Consider the following 23,387-nt stretch of genomic DNA (forward strand, 5'->3'; position numbering starts at 1 on the left):
TGCCCAGGGAGTGCAGGGAAGTAAAGACTGAGATGTCTCGTGTGCTGCCTTTCCTGACTTGTTGACAGAGTGGAATGATTTGTGGCACTATTCTGCAATTCTGAGGATGAAGGAGGCGATACTCATTGCCAGTGCCACCTACTTCCAGAAAGCAGGAGCAAAATTTATGGGTGGCTTAGTGGCACCCACACCCAGCAGTCTATACATAGAACTACTTAGAAGTTACAACAGCAAACCAGACCATTAGCCCTAACTAGTTCATGTTGCCATTTTACCTCTATGCAAGCTAATAGTCCCAATCATATTTGCCCACCTGTTCCCATATCCCTTAATCTCCAATACAAAAGCAAAATACTGTGGATGCTGGAATTTTTTTGCTGAAATAGAAACAGAAAATGCTGGAAATCTCAACGGTCTTGCAGTATCTGTGGCAAGAAACAGAGTTAACATTTCAGGTCGATGACCCTTCGTCAGAACACAATCTCCCTTAATCTCCTGTTCCTTCATTCACCTATGCAATCTAATCTTGAATGTTGACAAAGCTTCTGCCTCAACCATTAACCCTGGAAGTGAATTCCACAGCCTCACAACTCTCTTCTCTTGCTTTCTTTACTAAATCTCATATACTTAATCCATGTCACCTCAGTCCAGACTCCTCAGCTATTGGAAACAATCTGTGTCAATCTACCTTGTCTCATCCTTTCATTATTTTAAATCGTTCTATCATAGCCGTCTCTAATTTGTGCTGTTCTAACAAAAAAAATCAAATCATTCCTCATATTTAAATTAAATATACCCCTTAGTGTGGTATCATTTGCAAATTTCAACACCACTCCCTCTCGGCTTATATCCAAATCATTGATATACACAGTGAACAGAAGTGGCACCAGTATTTCTTTGCCTCTGCAAAGAAGAATGCTGCCTAATGATCTTCAGGATAATCTTGAATCTACTAAACAAGGCAGCAACAGCCAAGATCAGGTATACTACAGAATTTACACTGATCCAAAGCAGATTTATCTTTAGATTGAAGCGCTAGTCTATTTTTCCTGGAAATCACGGGGTTCATCAATATTTCACTGGACTCCATGGCCCCGATATTAACTCGGAGGCACGTTGGGAGCGTGGTTGTGGGGGGTGCGATATCGCGTGGGAAACCCGGAAGTAAGTTCAGCACGTCTGGCAGTGATATTTTAATGCAACCACCTCATTAACATTTTACTTCCGGGTTTGGTGTCAAATTGCGCTACAGCAGTCATGATGATGACTTGCATGAGGTGATCTCAACTGCATTTAAGAGGCCAGTCCAAAAATGGAATTTGAAGGAGTCTGGAGTTGAAAACAAGAGAAGACAAAGTGTGGCAATGAATTCAGGACACTCAATGGCTACACCCCGCTTCAATGACACCTCCCTTGATGCACTGCTGGGGGCAGTGAGGAGGCACAGAGAGATACTCTTCCCCAGCAATGGAAGGAAGAAACCTGTTGCTGCCACAAAGAAAACATGGCTGGAGGAGGCCCAGGAAAGAAAGAAAAAGAAAGACTTGCATTTATGTAGCGCCTTTCACAATCGCCAGAAGTCTCAAAGTGCTTTACAGCCAATGAAGTACTGTTGTAATGTGGGAAATGCGGCAGCCAACTTGCGCACTAGATAATGACCAGACACTCTTTTTTTGTTCGGTTGATTGAGGGATAAATTTTGGCGAGGACACCAGGAATAACTTCTCTGCTCTTCTTCGAAATAGTGCCATGTGATCCTTTAACCCCAGATGAGAGACCAGAAGGGACCTTGGTTTAACGTCTCAACAGGGGTTTTGTGCCACACTCCTGGATTCAGTGCAGGAAGCGCTTTAATGACCTAACCAAATCAGGAACGGTGAGCACAGTTGCACATTCACCTCAATCCTGCTGTGCACATCATCCAACCCCCTCCCTCTGCCTTGTCACGCCTGCTTCATCACATCACTCCTCACTCCCACTTAGCTTGCAGGCACACCCATCCTTCTCTTTCTCTGCATTTCCTTAAATCCCTATCCTTCCATCCAGCACTGCCACTCACCCTCATCCTTATACAATGTAATTCCTCTCGCTCATAGTCACCATCACCAAATGCACTACATACATCGGGTGAACACATGCCATCACAGTCACTCATAGGTCTGCTCTTACCCCCATTGCAGGAGAAAAGGGAATAAAACATGAGGGAGAGGGAGAAAACTGGAGGTGATCTTCCACAGATTTCCCAGATAACAACTGCAAAGGAGGAAGTGCTGGAGATCAATAGCATTTCAGCATCCCTGGCTGTTGGAAATGTGGAGATGGGGACCTCCCAGCTACCGGGTGGCTCAATTAAATATCAGTGACCTACATGTCATCCAGCACTCAGTCGTGTTGACTTGATTTCAACAGCAAGTGAAATAGGGTCACCTACATTATGATAAGTTGCAACATACCTTGCCAGTGCTAATCCATATCTTTTCTTTCCACCAGGGCCTTTATGCATGCAGCAGGAGTCCATGGATCTCATGGATGATCAATCCTCAGAAGAGTGTTGATTCCTTCTGAACTTCCTCACAGCTTACATTGCACTTCGGTGGGACCAGTTAGGCAGAGAGTTGGGTTTTCACCAGGTGACTCACACTTCACAAGTGAACAAGAGCCGGGACAGCTGTAGAGAGTCCGCGTCAGAGGGTGCTGCCTTCTCCAAACTCTGCTCAGCTGGACACAGACGCTGTATCCCGGCAGCCGTCGATGAAAAGGGGAATCGTTGAGGAGCAGCAGAGAATGTGCATTATACTGACAGTCCTTTCAAGCAAACTGACCATGATTGCAGAGAGAATCGAGCAGTCCACCTCCAGCATGACTGGAATGATGTCTCAGGGCATTGCGAAGATGTCGGCTTGTATGGATAGAGTGGCCAACTCTGTGGAACATCAAACCCGGCAATTAAATGAGTCTATGCACGTCTTGACTACAGCCGTGCAGATGCTGGATGCCAACATGTCTGCTGCCTTAAATAGGATGACTGATACATTGGCCTTATAGTTGATCTGCAGCAAGCGGTTCTCCAGCAGAGCGGTAGCAGTGAAGTGTGGCTGACACATGAGAGGGGTGAGAGTGAAAGGGGACATGAAAGTGGGGACTTCACTCAAAGTGCTTCCACTTCTCACCCATTCCCACCCCTCAGTCAGCTGCCTCACGTCCCGATGGCAAGTCTGCCCCTGCACAGGTGCAGGTGGAGCAGTCTTTGGTGGGGCCCTCAAAGGCTCCAACTTCAGAGGGCAATGGCTAAGAACATCTCAGCAGTCAGAGCAGGCATCTGAGCAGCCTGCCTCTACCTCTGCTCAAGCCACAGGGGTTGCACCACATAGGAGCGGTAGGAAAAGGAAGAGTAACGCTTTGCACTTGCACAAGGGTATGCTCATGGGTGTATGAGGAAATGTTATGTTGTGAAGTTTCCATTTTTTAGAAGAATCACATAAATCTTAATAGTTTGTATCACTTTCCCGTCTTGCCCATTCTTGGTTACTGGGTGGCAAGTTGCCTTTTAACTTGCTTGATGATGAATGGTGTTACGTATGCAATAACTCAATAGACTTAGTACCGTGAACTCAATCAGATGTGACCTGACTCTACTTTATTAGCTCTCAAAGTGAGGATTAAACATGGAGGCCTTCTTTATATACAAGGGCTGCACGTGTGTGTCTGTGGCCCAATGACCTCGACGGTCGCTCCCCCTGGTGGCAGGTAAACCCAGGCATACATACATTACATCATTCCCCACCCCACCCCCGCCCCCCCCCCCCAGATCTTGATATCAGTCCTAATTACAAATTGAGACGGTCTGGGGCTTTCTACTCCCGATGTCAGCGCCCACCTCTGGATGTGGAACCATGCATTGGTATTGATAACTCTATGCTCTGAAAGTAAGGATATGCGTGGCTTGTGATCGGTTTCAAGCTCAAAACGAAGCCCAAACAGATATTGGTGCATCTCTTTAACCCCATATACGCAGGCTAAAGCTTCTTTCTCCACCATGCCGTAGGCTCTTTCCGCTTTTCATGCTTCTCGATGCGTATACAATGGTTGTAGTTTGCCCGACTCATTGGATTGTTGGAGCACGCAACCAACCCCATGTGATGAAGTGTCACAGGCCAATACTAAACGCTTGCACGGGACATAATGTACCAGCAATTTGTTGTAACAAAGCAGATTTCTAGCCTTCTCGAAGGCCCTGTCTTGAGATACATCCCAAACCCAGCTGTCGCCTTTTCTGAGCAGCATATGCAGTGACTCGAGTAATGTGCTCAATTTAGGTAAGAAATTACCGAAGTAGTTGAGAAGACCAAGGAACGAATGCAGCTCCATCACATTCTGGGCTCTGGGTGCATTTTTGATGGCCTCTGTTTTCGAGTCCGTAGGTCTGATGCTGTCTGCAGCAATCTTCCTTCCCAGGAATTTGACTTCCAGTGCCATAAAGACGCACTTTGAATGTTTCAGCCTGAGCCCCACTTTGTCCAGATGACATAGAACCTCTTCTAGGTTGTGCAGGTATTCAGCAGTGTCACGACCTGTGACCAGAATGTCGTCTTGGAACGCCACGGTTCTAGGGACGGACTTCAGTAAACTCTCCATGTTTCTCTGAAATATGGCTGCATCCAAGCGAATTCCGAAAAGACACCTGTTGTAAATGCATATTGATGCACGTAAGTTTCTTTGATGATTCGACAAGCTCTTGTGTCATATAGGCCAACGTCAGATCCAATTTGGTGAATGACTTTCCACTGGCTAGCGTTGCAAACAGGTCATCAGCCTTTGGTAATGGGTACTGATCCTGTTTTGAAACTCGGTTGATCGGAACCTTGTAGTCTCCACAAATCCTGACAGTGCCATCACTCTTCAGCATAGGAACAATCGGACTAGCCCATTTGTTAAATTCAACCGGTGAAATGACCCCTTCACTTTGGAGTCTTTCCAGTTCGATTTTGACTTTCTCCCTCATCATGTACAGGACCGCCCGGGCTTTGTGATGGACGGGTCTTGCATTCGAGTCCAGGTGGATTTGCACCTTGGCTCCCGTGGAGTTACCGATGCCTGGTTCAAACAGTGAGGGAAATTTGCTCAGCACTTGAGCACACAAAGTATCACCCACCGATGACAAAGCTTTAATATCATTCCAGTTCCACTTTATTTTTTTGAGCCAACTCCTGCTGAACAGTGTTGGACCATTGCCTGGAACGATCCACAGCAATAGGGCATGAACCGCCCCATCGTAAGACACCTTGACTACTGCACTGCCAATCACTGGTATGAGCTCTTTGGTGTGGGTGCGCAATTTTGCATTTACTGGACTCAGCTTGGATTTCACGGCCTTGGTGTCCCACAGTTTTTCGAAAGTCCTCTGGCTCATAATTGACTGACTCGCACCTGTGTCTAATTCCATAGATACTGGCACGCTGTTCAATTTTACTTCAATCATTACCGGTTGGCTCTTTGTCAGGAATGAATGTACACTATACACTTCCTCCTCGGGTATCTCAGGTTGCATTGCCGGATCCGCTCTGGATCGGTCATCATCATCCATATGGTGTGTCACAGCACGCTTGCTGAGCTGTGGATACATCCGCTGAAGGTGCCCCATTTTCACACAGTCTCTACAAATATACTGCCTGAAACGGCACTGATGAGGCCGATGATTGCCAACAGGGTGAAATCGGATTTGTGCCCAATGGCGGACTTCGAGCAGTTACAAATTTCACAAACAGTCGGGTAGGCCCTGCCAGGTGCAGCTCTGCCAACCGATGACACAATCTGATGCACAGTACTTGCCGTGGAGTTCCGACTCTACGAGGTTATCGGCTTTGTACTATCGATCGTGGTCAGGCAAGCCTGGGAGATCATGATGGCCCTGTTCAGATCTAGTGCCTCCGCAGCCAGCAGCTTCCACAGGATCACCTCATGGTTTATGCCCATTACAAAGATGTCACGCAGCATGTCTTCCAACGCGGTTCCAAACTTACACGGCCCAGCGAGACGTCTCAGGTCGGCAACAAATTCCGCCATGTCCTGGCCTTCAGAACCAACATGCTTGTAAAAGCGATATCTCGAGATAATGATGCCTTCTTTAGGTTTGAGATGGTCCCGAATCAGAGCACACAATTCCTCATAGGTCTTTTCCGTTGGATATGCAGGTGAGAGCAGATTCTTTATGAGGCCATAGATTTTTGGACCACAAACCATGAGGAAAACCGCCTTGCGCCTAACTGCGTCAGCGTCTTCATTCATCTTGTTATCCACAAAGTACTGGTCAAGGCGATCTGTAAAATCCTTCCAGTCTTCTCCCTCCACAAATCGCTCCAGGATTCCAACGATGCTCATTTTCTTTTTGTGCGTGTAAGTTCGTATTGTGCCTCGCCGCCAAATGTTGCATGGAGGCTTTCTGTATATACAAGGGCTGCACGTGTGTGTCTGTGGCCCAATGACCTCCAACAGTCGCTCCCACTGGTGGCAGGTAAAACCAGGCCTACATACATTACAAATGGGAAGACATGAATTGACAGAGACCAATGGGAGGATGTTCAATGGGTGGTTGGTTGTTTGCAGGACTGCTTTGTGTCAGTGGCATTGAGGGGAATGGGAAAAGGTTGTCTGTGGTTGTTATATCGGTCCACTGGTGCAACCTAAGTGAAGCATACATTATTAGGGACAGCCCTGGCATCCCAGGCAGCAATGTGAGCAGCTGGTGTAGAATTGTCCTCATTACCTTCCTCCTCCTCATCTTCCTCATCTTGCTCGTCCTCCTCGGAATCGTCCGCAGAAGATCTGCACTCTGCGCTCTGCACCTTGATCCTCCTGAAGGTCCAAACCTCGCTGCTGCGCAATGTTGTGTAGAGTGCAGCACACAGCGACCATTCCGAAGACCTGGCTCCTGCGTACTGAAGGATGCCTCCAGACTCGAAGTGCCGGTGGCTTGTTCGATCACACAACTGGTAATCACATGGCATTCTTGATGCGTTGCTGGGCTTCATTGGTTGGGTTCCTTATGGGTGTCATTAGCCAAGTCTGAAGGGGATATCCCTTGTCTCCTAGCAGCCACCCCTTAACTGTGCTTGCAAGGCCAAAGAGGTTGGGGAGCTTGGACTGCCGAAGGACAAAAGGCCCATGGCAACGCTCCAGGAATCTTGTGAACACCTGCAAAATTATCTTTCCGTGATTGCACACCAGATGCATATTGTTGGAGGGGAAGCCGTTGCGGTTCACAAATACTGCTGGTCTAAGGTGCACGGATTGCCACAGGTGTGCAGTCGATGACGCTCTACACCTGTGGAAGATCAGCAGGTGGTGTAAACCTGAGCACCTGCTCATTGTGACAGGCATCATTGCAGGCCAAGTTCACAGAATTGCCAGCCCAGGAAAACAACCCATCAGTCACCTGTCTTATGCATTTGTGGGCTGCCGACTGGAAGATCCTGGATATGTCTCCGGCAGAGCCCTGGAAGGATCTGCAGGCAAACAAATTGAGGACGGTGGTGACTTTGAAAGCCACTGCTAACGCGTGGCCACCAGGTCCAGCAGGGAACAGGTTTTCTTCTCGGAGGCTGCAGATGTCTGTCACCACCTGATGTAACAACCCGTGGCTCCTGAAATACTGCTGTGCAGACATGTCAAGGAAACTCAGCGTCTGCATGTATGCCCTGTGTTGCAGGTAGTGTCTCTTGCAAGCTGCACCCCTCTGCAGATCCCTCTCTCTGCTCTCCAGCTGCAGATCTCTCAACGGCAAACTACTCCTGCTGCTGCTGCTGCTGTTACTGCTGCTGGTCATATTGCTCTTCGTCTGAGGTCCAAATTAAGACAACCAAGGTGCCACTCATCCTGATATGATTCAGAAAACCTTCAAAATGTAGAAAGAAACATCTCAGCAAAAGTACTATGAACAATCCCTTTCCCACTACAGGTTGAACCTCTCTGGTCTGGGACTTTCTGGTCTGGAAACATCTGTGGTTCGGCATTAGTTTGCGGAACTGCCATTTTGCATGGGTGGTGAAATATATGACAAACGGAAATACATGAGGCAAGCCAAGCTGCAAGATTGGTTCGAGAAGATAGCCCAGGAGAGCGGTGAACAGCATTCTACAGCTACCGGTAAGCCTATGCTAGGCATATGCTTATGAGTAGGGTGTATTGGTTCAATCATATACTGATCTCCCATGGTTCAGAATATTCTCCGGTCAGGTCCCCAGGGTGCCGGACCAGAGGGGTTCAACCTGTAGTAGCTAATTAAGCTGCTGTGAGTACTGAGTATATTTATTGCAGTATTTCCATGAGTTCGAATCAGCCACCTCAATAGCCATTGTGTTCTCCCATTACCTTCAATGGCAAGATTCAGGAAGCCTGTGAAAAAAGTGGATGCAATATTGATCCAATTGAGTGGTTACCTTATGTTAATAGGCAACCTGTCTCTCCCGAGGGGTTTGGCGCAGCATGCTCGAGTTAAACGTTGGAACCGACTTCCCGGCACGCTCGCACTTCTGCCGGTTTTAACCGTCCACCCCCCCACTTGCACCCAAACTCACACGCGCCTCCCGGTTAAAACTCCCCCCTATATCTGTCTTCAATGACTTCCAGCGGGACTTGGATGTCTGAATGGGTGAAGTTGCGCATTCTTCTCTGTTGCCCTCTGGATCCAGATGATCCTTGAGTATTCCGAATTCTGTACAAGTATAATAAAAACATTGTTAAGGCACGAAGTGAATTTAGTAACAAGTGAAGTGAAACAGCCAAGCACTGCTCCTTTCTTGCTGGTTTGTCCCCCAGTCTGTTGCTGAAGAGTGGATTCGTCTGTCCTCCCAGTGGATTTGCAGGATCTTGCAGAGGCAGCGTTGGTGGTATTTTTCCAGTGCTTTGAGGTGTCTACTGTATATGGTCCATGTTTCTGAACCATATAGTAGGGCGGGTATCATTACAGCCCTGTAAACCATAAGCTTGGTGCCAGATTTGAGGTATTGATCTTTGAACACTCTCTTCCTCAGGGGTCCGAAGGCTGCACTGGCGCACTGGAGGCAGTGTTGGACCTCGTCGTCGATGTCTTCCCTTGCTGATAATAAGCTCCCGATAAATGGAAAATGGTCCACGTTGTCCAAGGCCGCGCCATAGATCTTAATGATTGGGGGGCAGTGCTGTGTGGCGGGGTCAGGTTGGTGGAGGACCTTTATCTTATGGATGTTTAGTGTAAGGCTTATGCTTTCGAATGCCTCGGTGAAGATGTTGACGATGGCTTGGAGTTCAGCCTCTGAATGTGTGCAGACGCAAGCATCGTCTGAGAACGTGAGTGTTCTTGATCAGGCCAACATCCCCAGCATCGAAGCACTGACCACATTCGACTAGCTCCATTGGGCAGGCCACATTGTCCGCATGCCCGACACGAGACTCCCAAAGCAAGCGCTCTATTCGGAACTCCTACATGGCAAGCGAGCCCCAGGTGGGTACAGGAAACATTTCAAGGACACCCTCAAAGCCTCCTTGATAAAGTGCAACATCCCCACCGGCACCTGGGAATTCCTGGTCAAAGACCACCCTAAGTGGAGGAAGAGCATCCGAGAGGGCGCTGAGCACCATGTGTCTCGTCGCCAAGAGCATGCAGAAACCAAGCGCAGGTAGCGGAAGGAGCGTGCGGCAAACCAGTTTCCCACTCACCCTTTCCTTCAACGACTGTCTGTCCCACCTGTGACAGAGACTGTAATTCCCGTATTGGACTGTACAGTCACCTGAAAACTCACTTTTAGAGTGGAAGCAAGTCTTCCTCGATTTTGAGGGACTGCCTATGATGATGATGATGCTGAAGAGTGAAGGCTGTACTGTCTTAAAAGGTTGCACAGACGTTTCCAGGTATTTCAGCTGCTTACACCCATTTTACAATGTGATTGGGAGGCTGGGAATTTCCTTGGAGGTTTTCCCCAATCGGTCACAGGTTACTTCGGCAGAAGATTGGCAGACAACCCAGATAAATGCAAAGTTTTGACGATCTATCAGGAGAACTCCCGAGGAAATTCCCAGTGCAAATGAGCAGATCAAGGAACCCAATGCATAGGTCCCTTTACAGTTCACTGGGGTGTGACTCATAGAGGAAGTACTCAGCCTATCTGTTTTTTACAGCTGTGTGAAAGATAATGTAAACATTGTACAGTATCTTCTCCTCCAAAACATTGCCCTTGTTCACCAAGGAGAAAATGAACTCCGGCATTGTTTACAGCTCATGCTATACGGTCTTTGGTGTGTCCAAGCAGTCTTTAAACAATTCCCTTCTACCAGCTGATAACATAGAATGTAATTTTTTTTTTCTCAGATATTAAAATAGGTGAAATGTGAAATGATGCAGTGTTCATGACCGGCAGCCTGCACTTCAATTCCAATTCTCACAGTATAGTTTTCTATTTTTTTGCCATGAGCACTTCGATGTTACCATGGCAAAGAAAGCTTTAATTTCAGTCATGCCCGGTGATGATTGTTTTGTTTTAGTTTTTCTGTCCAATTCAAATAATACTAAGCCTAACAAGAGGCCTCAGGTTTCACCTTTGGACAAGAAATTATTTGCCACTGCAAAGAAGAATGCTGGCTGAAGTTCTTCAGGATAACCTTGAATCGAATAGACCTAAGAGAAACGACAAATGATCAGTTATACTACACAATTGGCTTCATGTTGATGCTCCAGTGTATCAGGGGTGTAAGAACAGAACCCAATTGACCAATTGTTTGCTGACACATGCATGTATTTCTGGAGTCAGCCTAATTTACACAATATAGTTGAGCTCCTGGTGATGAAAGTGCCTGTGCTTGGACACTTGTCTTTAGGTAGGCAGGAAATCTAGTGGGGCAGCAAGGTTTAAAAACTGAGAGCAGCTTTAAGGAGCATGCATTGCGGTTTTCCTGTTTGAATGCAGCAGTGTTTTCTGGTGATTTACAATGGATAGAAATTTGTTAATATGACTCATCCCTTGTTTTATAATGGACATGTTAAATGCCTTAAGTGCTTCAAACAACTGATCATTATGATACTTAAGCATTTGTGTCATTTAAAAAATATATATATTTAGAAAGTAGATGAAGCGATATGGCCCACAGTGCAGAATATTATTACATAAAATTAACAGCACAGAAACAGGCCATTATGTCCAACTAGTCCATGCCGATGTTTCTGCTCCACACAAAACTCCTCGCACCCTTCTTCAATTAACCCTATCAGCATAATCTTCTATTCTTTTCTCCCTCATGTGTATGAGGCCCTACGAGACAAATTTAAGGAGCTAGGAGCTAAATTAAAAAGTAGGACCTCAAAAGTAGTAATCTCGGGATTGCTACCAGTGCCACGTGCGAGTCAGAGTAGGAATCGCAGGATAGCTCAGATGAATACGTGGTTTGAGCAGTGGTGCAGCAGGAAAGGATTCAAATTCCTGGGGCATTGGAACCGGTTCTGGTGGGAGGTGGGACCAGTACAAACCAGACGGTCTGCACCTAGGCCTATGTCCTAGGGGGAGTGTTTGCTAGTACTGTTGGGGAGGAGTTAAACTAATATGGCAGGGGGATGGGAACCAATGCAGGGAGACAGAGGGAAACAAAATGGAGACAGAAGCAAAAGACAGAAAGGAAATGAGTAAAAGTGGAGGGCAGAGAAACCCAAGGCAAAAAACAAAATGGGCCACTTTACAGCAAAATTCTAAAGGGTCAAAGTGTATTAAAAAGGCTCTGTGCGAGGAGTATTCGGAGTAAAGTGGACGAATTAACTGCAGATAGCAGTTAACAGATACGATGTGGTTGGCATCACGGTTCATGGCTCCAGGGTGACCAAGGCTGGGAACTCAACATCTAAGGGTATTCAACATTTGGGAAGGATAGACAGAAAGGAAAAGGAGGCAGGGTGGCGTTGCTGCTTAAAGAGGAAATTAATGCAATTGTAAGGAAGGACTTTAGCTTGGATGATGTGGAATCGGTATGGGCGGAGCTACGGAATACCAAAGGGCAGAAAACGCTAGTGGGAGTTGTGTACAGACATCCAAACAGTCATAGTGATGTTGGGGAGGGCATCAAACAGGAAATTAGGGGTGCATGCAATAAAGGTGCAGCAGTTATCATGGGTGACTTTAATATGCATATAGATTGGGCTAACCAAACTGGAAACAATACGGCGGAGGAGGATTTCCTGGAGTGCATAAGGGATGGTTTTCTAGACCAATATGTTGAGGAACCAACTAGGGGGGAGGCCATCTTAGGCTGGTGTTGTGTAATGAGAGAGGATTAATTAGCAATCTCATTGTGCGAGGCCCCTTGGGGAAGAGTGACCATAATATGGTGGAATTCTACATCAGGATGGAGAAGGAAACAGTTAATTCAGAGACCATGGTCCAGAACTTAAAGAAGGATAACTTTGAAGGTATGAGGCGTGAATTGGCTAGGATAGATTGGCAAATTACACTTAAGGGGTTGACAGTGGATAGGCACTGGCAGACATTTAGAGACCGCATGGATGAACTATAACAATTGTACATCGCTGTCTGGTGTAAAAATAAAAAAGGGAAGGTGGCTCAACCGTGGCTATCAAGGGAAATCAGGGATAATATTAATGCCAAGGAAATGGCATACAAATTGGCCAGAAATAGCAGCGAACCAGGGGACTGGGAGAAATTTAGAACTCAGCAGACGAGGACAAAGCGTTGGATTAGGGCAGGGAAAATAGAGTACGAGAGGAAGCTTGCAGGGAACATTAAAATGGACTGCAAAAGCTTCTATAGATATGTAAGGAGAAAAAGGTTAGTAAAGACAAATGTAGGTCCCCTGCAGTCAGAATCAGAGCAAGTCATAACTGGGAACAAAGAAATGGCAGACCAATTTCGGTTATCACTAAACAACCTTCCGGATATAAAAGGGGTCGGAGGGTCTAGTAAGAAGGAGGAACTGAGGGAAATCCTTATCATTAATGTACAATGTAAACAGCTGGGGCCCCAGCACAGAACCTTGCGGTACCCCACTAGTCACTGCCTGCCATTCTGAAAAGTACCCATTTACTCCTACTCTTTGCTTCCAATCTGTCAACCAGTTCTCAATCCATGTCAGCACACTACCCGCAATCCCATGTGCTTTAACTTTGCACATTAATCTCTTGTGTGGGACCTTGTCGAAAGCCTTCTGAAAGTCCAAATGCACCACATCAACTGGTTCTCCTTTGTCCACTCTGCTGGAAACATCCTCAAAAAATTCCAGAAGATTTGTCAAGCATGATTTCCCTTTCACAAATCCATGCTGCCTTGGACCTATCATGTCACCTCTTTCCAAATGCACTGCTATGACATCCTTAATAATTGGTTTGATCATTTTACCCACTACCGATGTCAGGCTGACCGGTCTATAATTCCCTGTTTTCTCTCTCCCTCCTTTTTTAAAAAGTGGGGTTACATTGGCTACCCTCCACTCCTGAGGAACTGATCCAGAGTCTATGGAATGTTGGAAAATGACTGTCAATGCATCCAATATTTCCAAGGCCACCTCCTTAAGTACTCTAGGATGCAGATCATCAGGCCCTGGGGATTTATCGGCCTTCAATCCCATCAATTTCCCCAACACAATTTCCTGACTGATAAGGATTTCCCTCAGTTCCTCCTTCTTACTAGACCCTCTGACCCCTTTTATATCCGGAAGGTTGTTTGTGTCCTCCTTAGTGAATACTGAACCAAAGTACTTGTTCAATTGGTCTGCCATTTCTTTGTTCCCCGTTATGACTTCCCCTGATTCTGACTGCAGGGGACCTACATTTGTCTTTACTAACCTTTTTCTCTTTACATATCTATAGAAGCTTTTGAAGTCCGTTTTAATGTTCCCTGCAAGCTTCCTCTCGTTCTCTATTTTCCCTGCCCTAATCAAACCCTTTGTCCTCCTCTGCTGAGTTCTAAATTTCTCCCAGTCCCCGGGTTCGCTGCTATTTCTGGCCAATTTGTATGCTACTTCCTTGGCTTTAATAATATCCCTGATTTCCCTTGATAGCCACGGTTGAGCCACCTTCCCTTTTTTATTTTTACGCCAGACAGGGATGTACAATTGTTATAGTTCTTCCATGCGGCTCTAAATGACTGCCATTGCCCATCCACTGTCAACCCTTTATGTATCATTCGCCAATCTATCCTAGCCAATTCACGCCTCATACCTTGAAAGTTAACCTTCTTTAAGTTCTGGATCATGGTCTCTGAATTAACTGTTGCATTCTCCATCCTAATGCAGAATTCCTCCATATTATGGTCACTCTTCGCCAAGGGGCCTCGCACAACGAGATTGCTAATTATCCTCGCTCATTACACAACACCCAGTCTAAGATGGCCTCCCCCCTAGTTGGTTCCTCGACATATTGGTCTGGAAAACCATCCCTTATGCACTCCAGGATATCCTCCACCGTATTGTTTCCAGTTTGTTTGGCCCAATCTATATGCATATTAAAGTCACCCATGATAACTGCTGTACCCTTATTGTATGCACCCATAATTTCCAGTTTGATGCCCTCCCCAACATCACTACCACTGTTTGGAGGTCTGTACACAACTCCCACTAACGTTTTCTGCCCTTTGGTATTCCGTAGCTCCACCCATACCGATTCCACATCATCCAAGTTAATGTCTTTCCTTACAATTGCATTAATCTCCTCTTTAACCAGCAACGCTACCCCGCCTCCTTTTCCTTTCTGTCTATCCTTCCTAAATGTTGAATACCCTTGGATGTTGAGTTCCCAGCCTTGGTCACCCTGGAGCCATGTCTCCGTGATGCCAACCACATCGTATCTGTTAACTGTTATCTGCACAATTAATTCGACCACCTTATTCCGAATACTCCTTGCAGGTGAGAACAGGATCAAGCTTACATTTGATATTCCAGTCGTCAAATAGCCTGCCAACATTCACTTTCTAGTCGTACACATCAAGAATAGTCACTTGAGTAAGATACCAAAGGCTACTAGCCCTTGTGCAGGATAGAGCGTTCTGGACAAGACGGGGAAGAATTGGAGGGAACAAAATGTTGAAGAGCGTATATGAAGATTTCAGCTGCATTTTTTGAAATATACTAGCTGATCTTTTTTGGTGTTGCACATGAGGACTCAAGATAATGTAGTTGTCACATGAAGCAGGCTTGGAGGATGGAAAATATTTGGATCAGTTATGCCGATGTAATTCAGTTGTCACTTTAAAGTCATACATTTTTGATTATTTTTGTATTTCCATGATAAAGTAATTTGTCCACATTTATAATGGAAACTGACCATGTAAATGTGCCATACTGTAATTACACACGCCTGCCAGGTGTGGGCTGTAGCATCTCCACTGTGGGGAGGGGGATTCGAGCTTGAGAAGTGTACATCGGTAGTTTCCCTTATATATTTAGATACAGAATATCATGGAGTGAATAACAAGAAGTGGAGCTGAGTCCACGGCCAGATCAGCCATGATCTTATTGAATGGCGGAGCAGGCTCGAGGGGCTAGATGGCCTACTCCTGTTCCTAATTCTTATGTTCTTAGGTTCTTATGAAGTGCGCACTGACATCATTTTTTTTATTATACAGATATTTCAAATGGTTTTACATATAACTTTCAAATCTCCTAACATGTTAAGGATAGCTACTTCAATATGCCCAAAAAAAGGTTAACACAATTCTAATCGGCATCAATGCATTCAATTCGCATGGACAGCACACTAGCAAAAACTCAACAGATGACATCCATATAATATTCAGGCTATCATGCTAATTGGCAAATAAGTGGTTCCGAGTAAATACTAATTTAGATGAATCAAAATCTAATAGCTAATGATGAGCAGTGAACCCAAAGCATAAATCCAGCATAATTCAAATTGGTTTTCTCTGGATTAATTTGAGAATATTTGAATTTGATCCAATTTAGAGTGTGGAAATAACTTCTTTAAATTCTTTATCAGTAAAGATTTAAAATCAGCATTCCTAATGTTTTTTATGTGACATAAAGATCACTCCTGAATCTTTAGTTTGGCTGTTTGATTAAAGTGAGATCAATTATAATATAGTGATTCCACACTGGGAGAGCCAATGAAATCATAGCTACCTGTTCAACCCCTGCTCGAAGTGAAACTAACTATTTAAAGCTTTGAAATAGTTCACAACAGCTGAAAGCAGCTATTAGAAGAGCAATTTGGGAGTAGTAATGGAGCATAGAAAGCAACAGAGGCTGTGCTGATAACCAGGTGCTGGACGCTCTGGTGGAATGGGTGAGGGAGCAACAGTACATCACTTATGGGACAGAGAGGCTCCCCCAGAAATGCTTGGTTCATCATCCATGGCAGACAACAGTGTAGAGAGTGAACGTTGTGTCACAAGCCCAACAGACCTGGGAGATGTCTGTAAGAAGGCATCACACTTGAGGAAATCCACACATGCCACAAATGGAGATGAAAGAAAATCAGTCCTGACAATAGTATCACCCTGAACTGTTTATCCTTGGAAAACATCATGAGGAAGTTAATGAATTCAGTGGTGCCATGAGATGACCAAGGAAATCAATTATTAACATGAATGTGAGGTAGAAAAAGCTATAAGGCAGCTTAAAAACAACAAGGCTACGGGAGCGGATGGAATCTCTGCTGAGGCACTGAAATATGGTGGAGAGGCACTGCTGTTGCGAATACATGACCTCATCTCTCTCATCTGGAGGGAGGAGAACATGCCGGGAGGTCTCAAAGATTCAGTGTTCGTGACCATTTTTAAAAAAGGGGACAAGTCTGACTACGGCAACTACAAAGGAATCTCCCTGCTATCACCCACTGGGAATGTTGTCGCTAGAGTCCTCCTCAACCGTCTTCTCCGTGGCTGAGGAGCTCCTCCCAGAGTCTCAGTGCGGATTTCGTCCCCTACGGGGCACAACGGACATAATTTTTGCAGCACGACAGCTGCAGGAAAAATTCAGGGAACAGCGCCAGCCCTTATACATTGCCTTCTTCGACCTTACAAAGGCCTTTGACACTGTCAACCATGAGGGTCTATGGAGCGTCCTCCTCCGTTTCAGATGCCCCCAAAAGTACATCACCATCCACCACCTGCTCCACGACGACATGCAGGCCGTGATCCTTACCAACGGATCCATCACAGACCCAATCCACGTCCGGACCGGGGTCAAGCAAGGCTGCGTCATCGCCCGAACCCTCTTCGACAAGCTTCCTGCTGGAGTGGAACTAAACTACAGAACCAGTGGGAATCTATTCAACCTTCGCCGTCTCCAGGCCAGGTCCAAGACCACCCCAACCTCTGTCGTCGAGCTTAGTATGCGGACGATGCCCGCGTCTGCGCACATACAGAGGCTGAACTCCAGGACATAGTCCACATATTTACTGAGGCGTACGAAAGCATGGGCCTTACGCTTAACATCAGTAAGACAAAGGTCCTCCACGAGTCTGTCCTCGCCACATAGCACTGCCCCCCAGTCATCAAGATCCACAGTGCGGCCCTGGACAACATGGACCACTGCCCTTACCGCTGGAGCCTCCTATCCATAGAGCAGGCTTTGACGACGAGATTCAACACCGCCTCCATTGCGCCAGTGTAGTCTTCGGCCATCTGAAGAAAAGAGTGTTTGATGACCAGGCCCTCAAAACTTCCACCAACCTCATGGTCTATAGGGCTGTAGTAATACCCGCCTTCCTGTATGGCTCAGAAACATGGACCATGTACAGTAGACACCTCAAGTCGCTGGAGAAATACCACCAACGATGTCTCCTCAAGATCTTACAAATCCCCTGGGAGGTCAGACGCACCAACATTAGCGTCCTTGACCAGGCCAACATTGAAGCACTGACCACACTTGATCAGCTCCGCTGAGCAGGCCACATAGTTCGCATGCCAGACACGAGACTCCCGAAGCAAGCGCTCTACTCGGAACTCCTTCACGGCAAACGAGCCAAAGGTGGGCAGCGGTATCATTATAAAGCCACCCTCAAAGCCTCCCTGATAAAGTGCAACATCCCTACCGACACCTGGGAGTACCTGGCCAAAGACTGCCCTAAGTGGAGGAAGTGCATCCAGGAGGACGCTGAGCACTTCGAGTCTCGTCGTCGAGAGCATGCAGAAATCAAGCGCAGGCAGCGGAAAGAGCATGCGGCAAACCAGTACCACCCCCTCCTTCCCTCAACGACTATCTGTCCCACCTGTGACAAACTGTGGCTCTCGTATTGGACTGTACAGCCACCTAAGAACTCATGTTAAGAGTGGAAGCAAGTCTTCCTCGATTCCAAGGGACTGCCTATGATGATGATCATGATGAGGGAAAGCAAAGAAAAGATACTATACTGAAGTATATGTTAGGCTAATTCATGGCAATCTCTGTGCATAATGCTTGTAAGTGAACCAATAAAAGTGATGTCAATTCTCTTTATATATACATAATGCCACACAAACCATGTCTCTCCCTCATGTACTCAATGACCATCTTTACTTTCAATATATGAATACAATTCTTCAACTTGCAGAACAAAATGACATTCAATTGCCATGACTTTCCAATGATGGTGAAACCAGGGAGCACGGACGGACCCTTTCATCTCGTTGTGAATATCACCCAGGTTTCCACGAATTAGACACGCACATTCTTCAACCTTGCCTCTTTCCTGGATAATTCACCACATTTCTGTCAATAATTGAGTCCCTTGGTTCATCGTTGTTGTTCCTTGCCATGCCTTATGAACCAGGCACTTCCTGGGACATCCCTCTGCCCCTGGTGAGACCAGACTGGAAGTGTTTCGCAGGAAGATCAGAGAACGAATGGGAGACAGCAACACTCCAACCTCCAAGCTCGTGGCTACAGTAAACTTCATATTATATAACATTGTCCTACTAAATAGCTTTTATGCAGACACATACTCAAGTTCAGCAATGCAGAAGATAGCATTTGAATGATAGGGGCAGTGCAATCTGATTAATTGAGGCTGCTGAAAATTCACAGACATGTTCTAAACACTCCTTGCTGGATCTGTTGTGGAACAATCTTGAGGTATTTAAGGATCTCATCGAACTAGAATGTTCCATCAAATGTCATGTTGAGACAGTCAGGTAGTAATGAAGGATCAGGCAGTTGGATCTCTTTACAACACCTAATCCAGCTGTCAAAGATTTCTGTGTACAAGTAATGTTATGTGTTAGGAAGCAAGAGGAGCATGCAGTTGAAATAATTTATCAACATAGCTGGGCAACAGCATTTGGGAGGTTTCATGTTATCTCAATAGATTCACAGGTAAAAGATATTGCCAGCCAGCACACTTATTCCTTCCATTAGGGAATCACTCAGCAAAACTAAAGTGGGTTTCTCATGCCACTCACCAGAAACCAGTTGTAATAGTAAGACATCACCTAGAGAGACCAAAATTAGACAATGGAGGAAAAGTTAAGATTTGATATGAAATTAAATACTTTTTCAATCATGCCTTATCTTTAAAGTCCATGGTCAGGGCCATAAAATGAGCGGAGGTCTGGCACCTGGGAGCAGCATGGAGGCCCCGACCTGTGTGAGAACACCAGCGGCAGGTCGGGGCCATAAAAGGAGCGGAAGTGCAGCACCTGGGAGCAGCGTAGAGGTGTACCGCTTCAGGGAGCAGAGTGAGCTATTGCAGGAGGGAAATGTCAGCGAAGAGTGATGTCATCAAGGTCCAGGCCGGTGATTGGAGAGTGGGCAGATACAGCAGGAGAAACGAGAGACTGTGGAGGGATATGATCAGGGCCCAGGAGAGACGTGAGTTCGGGGCCAGTGGTCCAGGTGCAGCGCGGGCCAGCCCACACTGCGATATGTATGCACACTAGATCTGTGCATACAAAAAAATCCACGCACAGGCACCTTCCACCTTTCAGGATGTAGTTCAGGACTGGAATATTGGGTCCTTCATTGAAACACCTGTGAACTCATCCTTCTTTGGCGTGGAAGCAAGTCATCCTTGTTTCGAGGGACTGCCTATGATGATGATGAAAGTCCATGTGCAGAAGGTATTAGAAGGCATCAATTTTTTTGCACTGGTTGTTCTGAAGTTCCTTGTGCTCTCGGGCTTTTGGTCTGCGATGGTTTGTAGCTACTCTTAATCCTCCATGCTGAGGTGTTCTGTCATGCCCAGAAGCACTGCTATTTCCTGACCTGGGCCATTAACCAGATCCAGGTGTATTCATGGTGCAGGCCTACCCTGGGCACAGTCTCGCGCCAGCAGAAAGTCTGCAGCTGCTTATTGAGCCTTTGAAATGGGAGCACTCTGGCTGCTGTTGGAAATTAGTAGTTTAAAGCTCCTACTGGCATAAAACATCCTGGGAAGTACAAACATTTAAGAACTGATACTTAGCTATCTGTCTTCAGCCGATGTTTGAAGCCCTCACACCTTTGGTTGGTGAGAGTCTGGGAGAGACTGTAGCATTATGTTGCACTAGGCACCCACTGAGCATTATTCCAGAAAAGGCAGAAGGCTGGAATATCTCCTCACACCTGATTATTCTGGCTGTCATGGACCTGTGCCGACAGATCTCCCTGTTCCCCATTTCACCCATGGAAAATCCCGGTGCAGCATAAGATCAGAGACTCAGTGAAATGTACTATGTCTATAATCACTCTAGTAATGACTCCATGAGGCAAGGTGTTGTACTTGAACTGTGGTGACCTTAGTCCATTTATTGCAACTCCTGAGTGAGGGTACAGCATGGTGAGCTCCCTTTTATACCTGGTTACCTGTTGTGTACAGGTGACCCCTAGGTCTCTACCAGTTGCACCCTCTGGTGGCACAAGCATAATGTATACAGTGTGAAGGTACATCCAGTAGTCTTATGTAACTGTGCATTGAGTGTACAGGGAGTATACTTATGTTATACATACACAACATCTCTCTCCCCTAAGTCTTGTGCCACTGGCGTTTGCATTGTGTGCTCTGGCCCTAGACTTGAGTGCCCAAAGCTCTTGCACCTTGTCTATGCTTTGGCTAGGCTCTCTCCCTGTTGACCCACAAGTCCTTATTGCCACAACATTAGGAAATGGTCAGCAGTGGATGGTTTGAGGTTGCAGTGAGGGTTGAGTACGTCCTGGGTGTGATCCATGTGTGTCCATGGCTACATACATCCATTCCCCCCCCCCACCCTCCCGTACATACATGCATGTGCATACATGTACAGAAAGAAAGAACAAAAAAAAAACATAGGATTAATTACATCACTGTTTGGGTTCTGCAGTAGTGGAACAAGTACATTTTACAGGTAAGGTACATATGTGGTATCACAGTCTTGCCCCTGGGTTGTGTAGGTGCAGGTGGGTGAAGATGCTAGTTTCAGAGTAACCGGACTGTGTCCAGGTTGTCTGATGACAGCGCTGTGCCCCCTGCCAGCTAGGGTGGGCTCGGATCACTCACCTAGCTGAGTCTCAGGGCCTTTGCCGTTGCCTAGTGGTGGGCAGAGCCACAAGAGTGTGTGGCCTCCCTGTCCTCCTTTGAGGGCTGCGGTGTCTCTTTGCTGCCTTTCAGTAATAGTGGGAGCCTAGTCATCTCAGATCCCATTGGGAAAGCTGAAGGGTGCTAGCCTCTTGCTCCCAGTACTGGCCCTGGTGGCCAGAGAGGTAGAGCCGATCAGAGGCAAGATACCGGTAGTGGTGCCTTTGCCATCCGCTGATCGCTGGCCCTGCAACTGGTATGCTCCCTCTGTGTGTGGCCACGCTCCCTGGGGCATCACATTGGTCCCGGAGGCGCAGGCTACATGGTCGGGTAGCCCGCTGGACCTGGGTGCTTCCGACGGGAGGTTGCCTTTGGTTTTGTCGGCATGCATGTAAATTCCGGCAACGCACATCCTCACTTCATTTACTCTCACAATACATTGGTTCCAACCGACTTATCATAGTTAGTTACATTTACAAACTTGAAATTGTGAGTTACATCTTTTACAAAGGTATCACCATCATCACTGTATAAAGAGTGGAACTGTCCCTTTAATTGTGATGGGTTACCGGTCTCCTTTAAGAGGGCCTTGCAATCTTTACCCCAATCCAGTTCGGTGCTCGGCATCAAGTGTTGCTCCATCAACGCTATCCCTCGTGGTCTTGCAGCCGCCATCTTTACTTCAGGCATTTCACCTCGTGGTTTGGGCGCCATCTTCTTTCTCTCCATGAGGTCGGCTGCTGTGATCCGTTTCTCCCCAGATTCTGCCATGGAAGCAGGGAAGTTGCTTTCTGTGCCGATTTTCTTCCTCCAGAGTCCTGCCACTGGAGCCTGGAAGGTGAGGTCAGGTTATTTCAGCTGGATCATCTCGCAGTTAGGTTGAATGGTCTGGGTCGTCTCCATGCAGTCGAGTTGGGCGGTTGGTTTTTCAGGTGCTGTGCTGGAACCAACTTCGGGGCCGCGGAGGACATCGATTGCTGGAGGTTGGAGGTTTTCCCAGCTCCAATGGATCTTTTTCATCCATCTTCTTTCTAATAGCGTTGGACCATCACCAGCAACGATCCACAAAGATAACTTGTGCATCGCGCCGTCATGGGAGACCTGGACATCCACGCTGCCAACAACTGGGATGATGTCGTTTGTATAGGTGAGCAGCTTCACTTGGATTGGGATCATTTTAGGTCGTTCAATTGGGTTGTCCCAGAGTTTCTCAAAGGCCGCCTGATTCATCAGTGACTGGCTCACCACTGTGTCCACCTCCATCGTGGCTGGAACACTGTTGATTTCAACTTCCATTTTCAATGGGGAACTCTCGGTGGTGCAGGTAAACACTCCGTACACCTCATCGTGGGGCTAAGCTGCCTCATGGACTCTCTCTTCATCGTTGCTGGAGTCCAGATGACCGGCCAACTCTTCATCGACTCGGTGAGTATGATTTTTCTTGCACAGTCGCTGGAGGTGGCCCTTCGTGTTGCAGCCTTTGCATGTATAGCCTTTATAGCCTTTACTGGTGGGCCCTGTGATTTCCTCCACAGTGCCAGCATGAGATTAGCCGGTTGGCCCCATGTTACGGACTCAGGGTTGCGGGACTCGGGGTTCTGTTCTCTCTTTGCTGAGAGAGACTGCTTTCAACAGCCTTGCTTCTAAATGACACCAGTTGGTTCACAGTACTTACCGTGTTAGAGACCTGGGTTGAGTCATCTGCTTGGAATCGCAGGCCGAGATCATAAACACCTGGCTCATGTTAATTGCCTTCTGCAGGGTGACTGTGGTATCTGCAGACAGCAGCATGCAGAGAAGGCCCTCGTGGCCAATTCCAATAACGAAGATGTCCCACAGCGCTTTGGTGAGGTGGTCGCCAAAATCACATGGTGCAGCCAATCGTCTGAGGTCTGCAGCATATTTTGTGATTTCTTGGTCTTCGGGCCGCTGCTGGGTGTAGAACCGGTGTCTG

The sequence above is a fragment of the Pristiophorus japonicus genome, chromosome 2 (genome assembly GCF_044704955.1).
Source record: "Pristiophorus japonicus isolate sPriJap1 chromosome 2, sPriJap1.hap1, whole genome shotgun sequence".
In the NCBI taxonomy this organism is placed as follows: Eukaryota; Metazoa; Chordata; class Chondrichthyes; family Pristiophoridae; genus Pristiophorus; species Pristiophorus japonicus.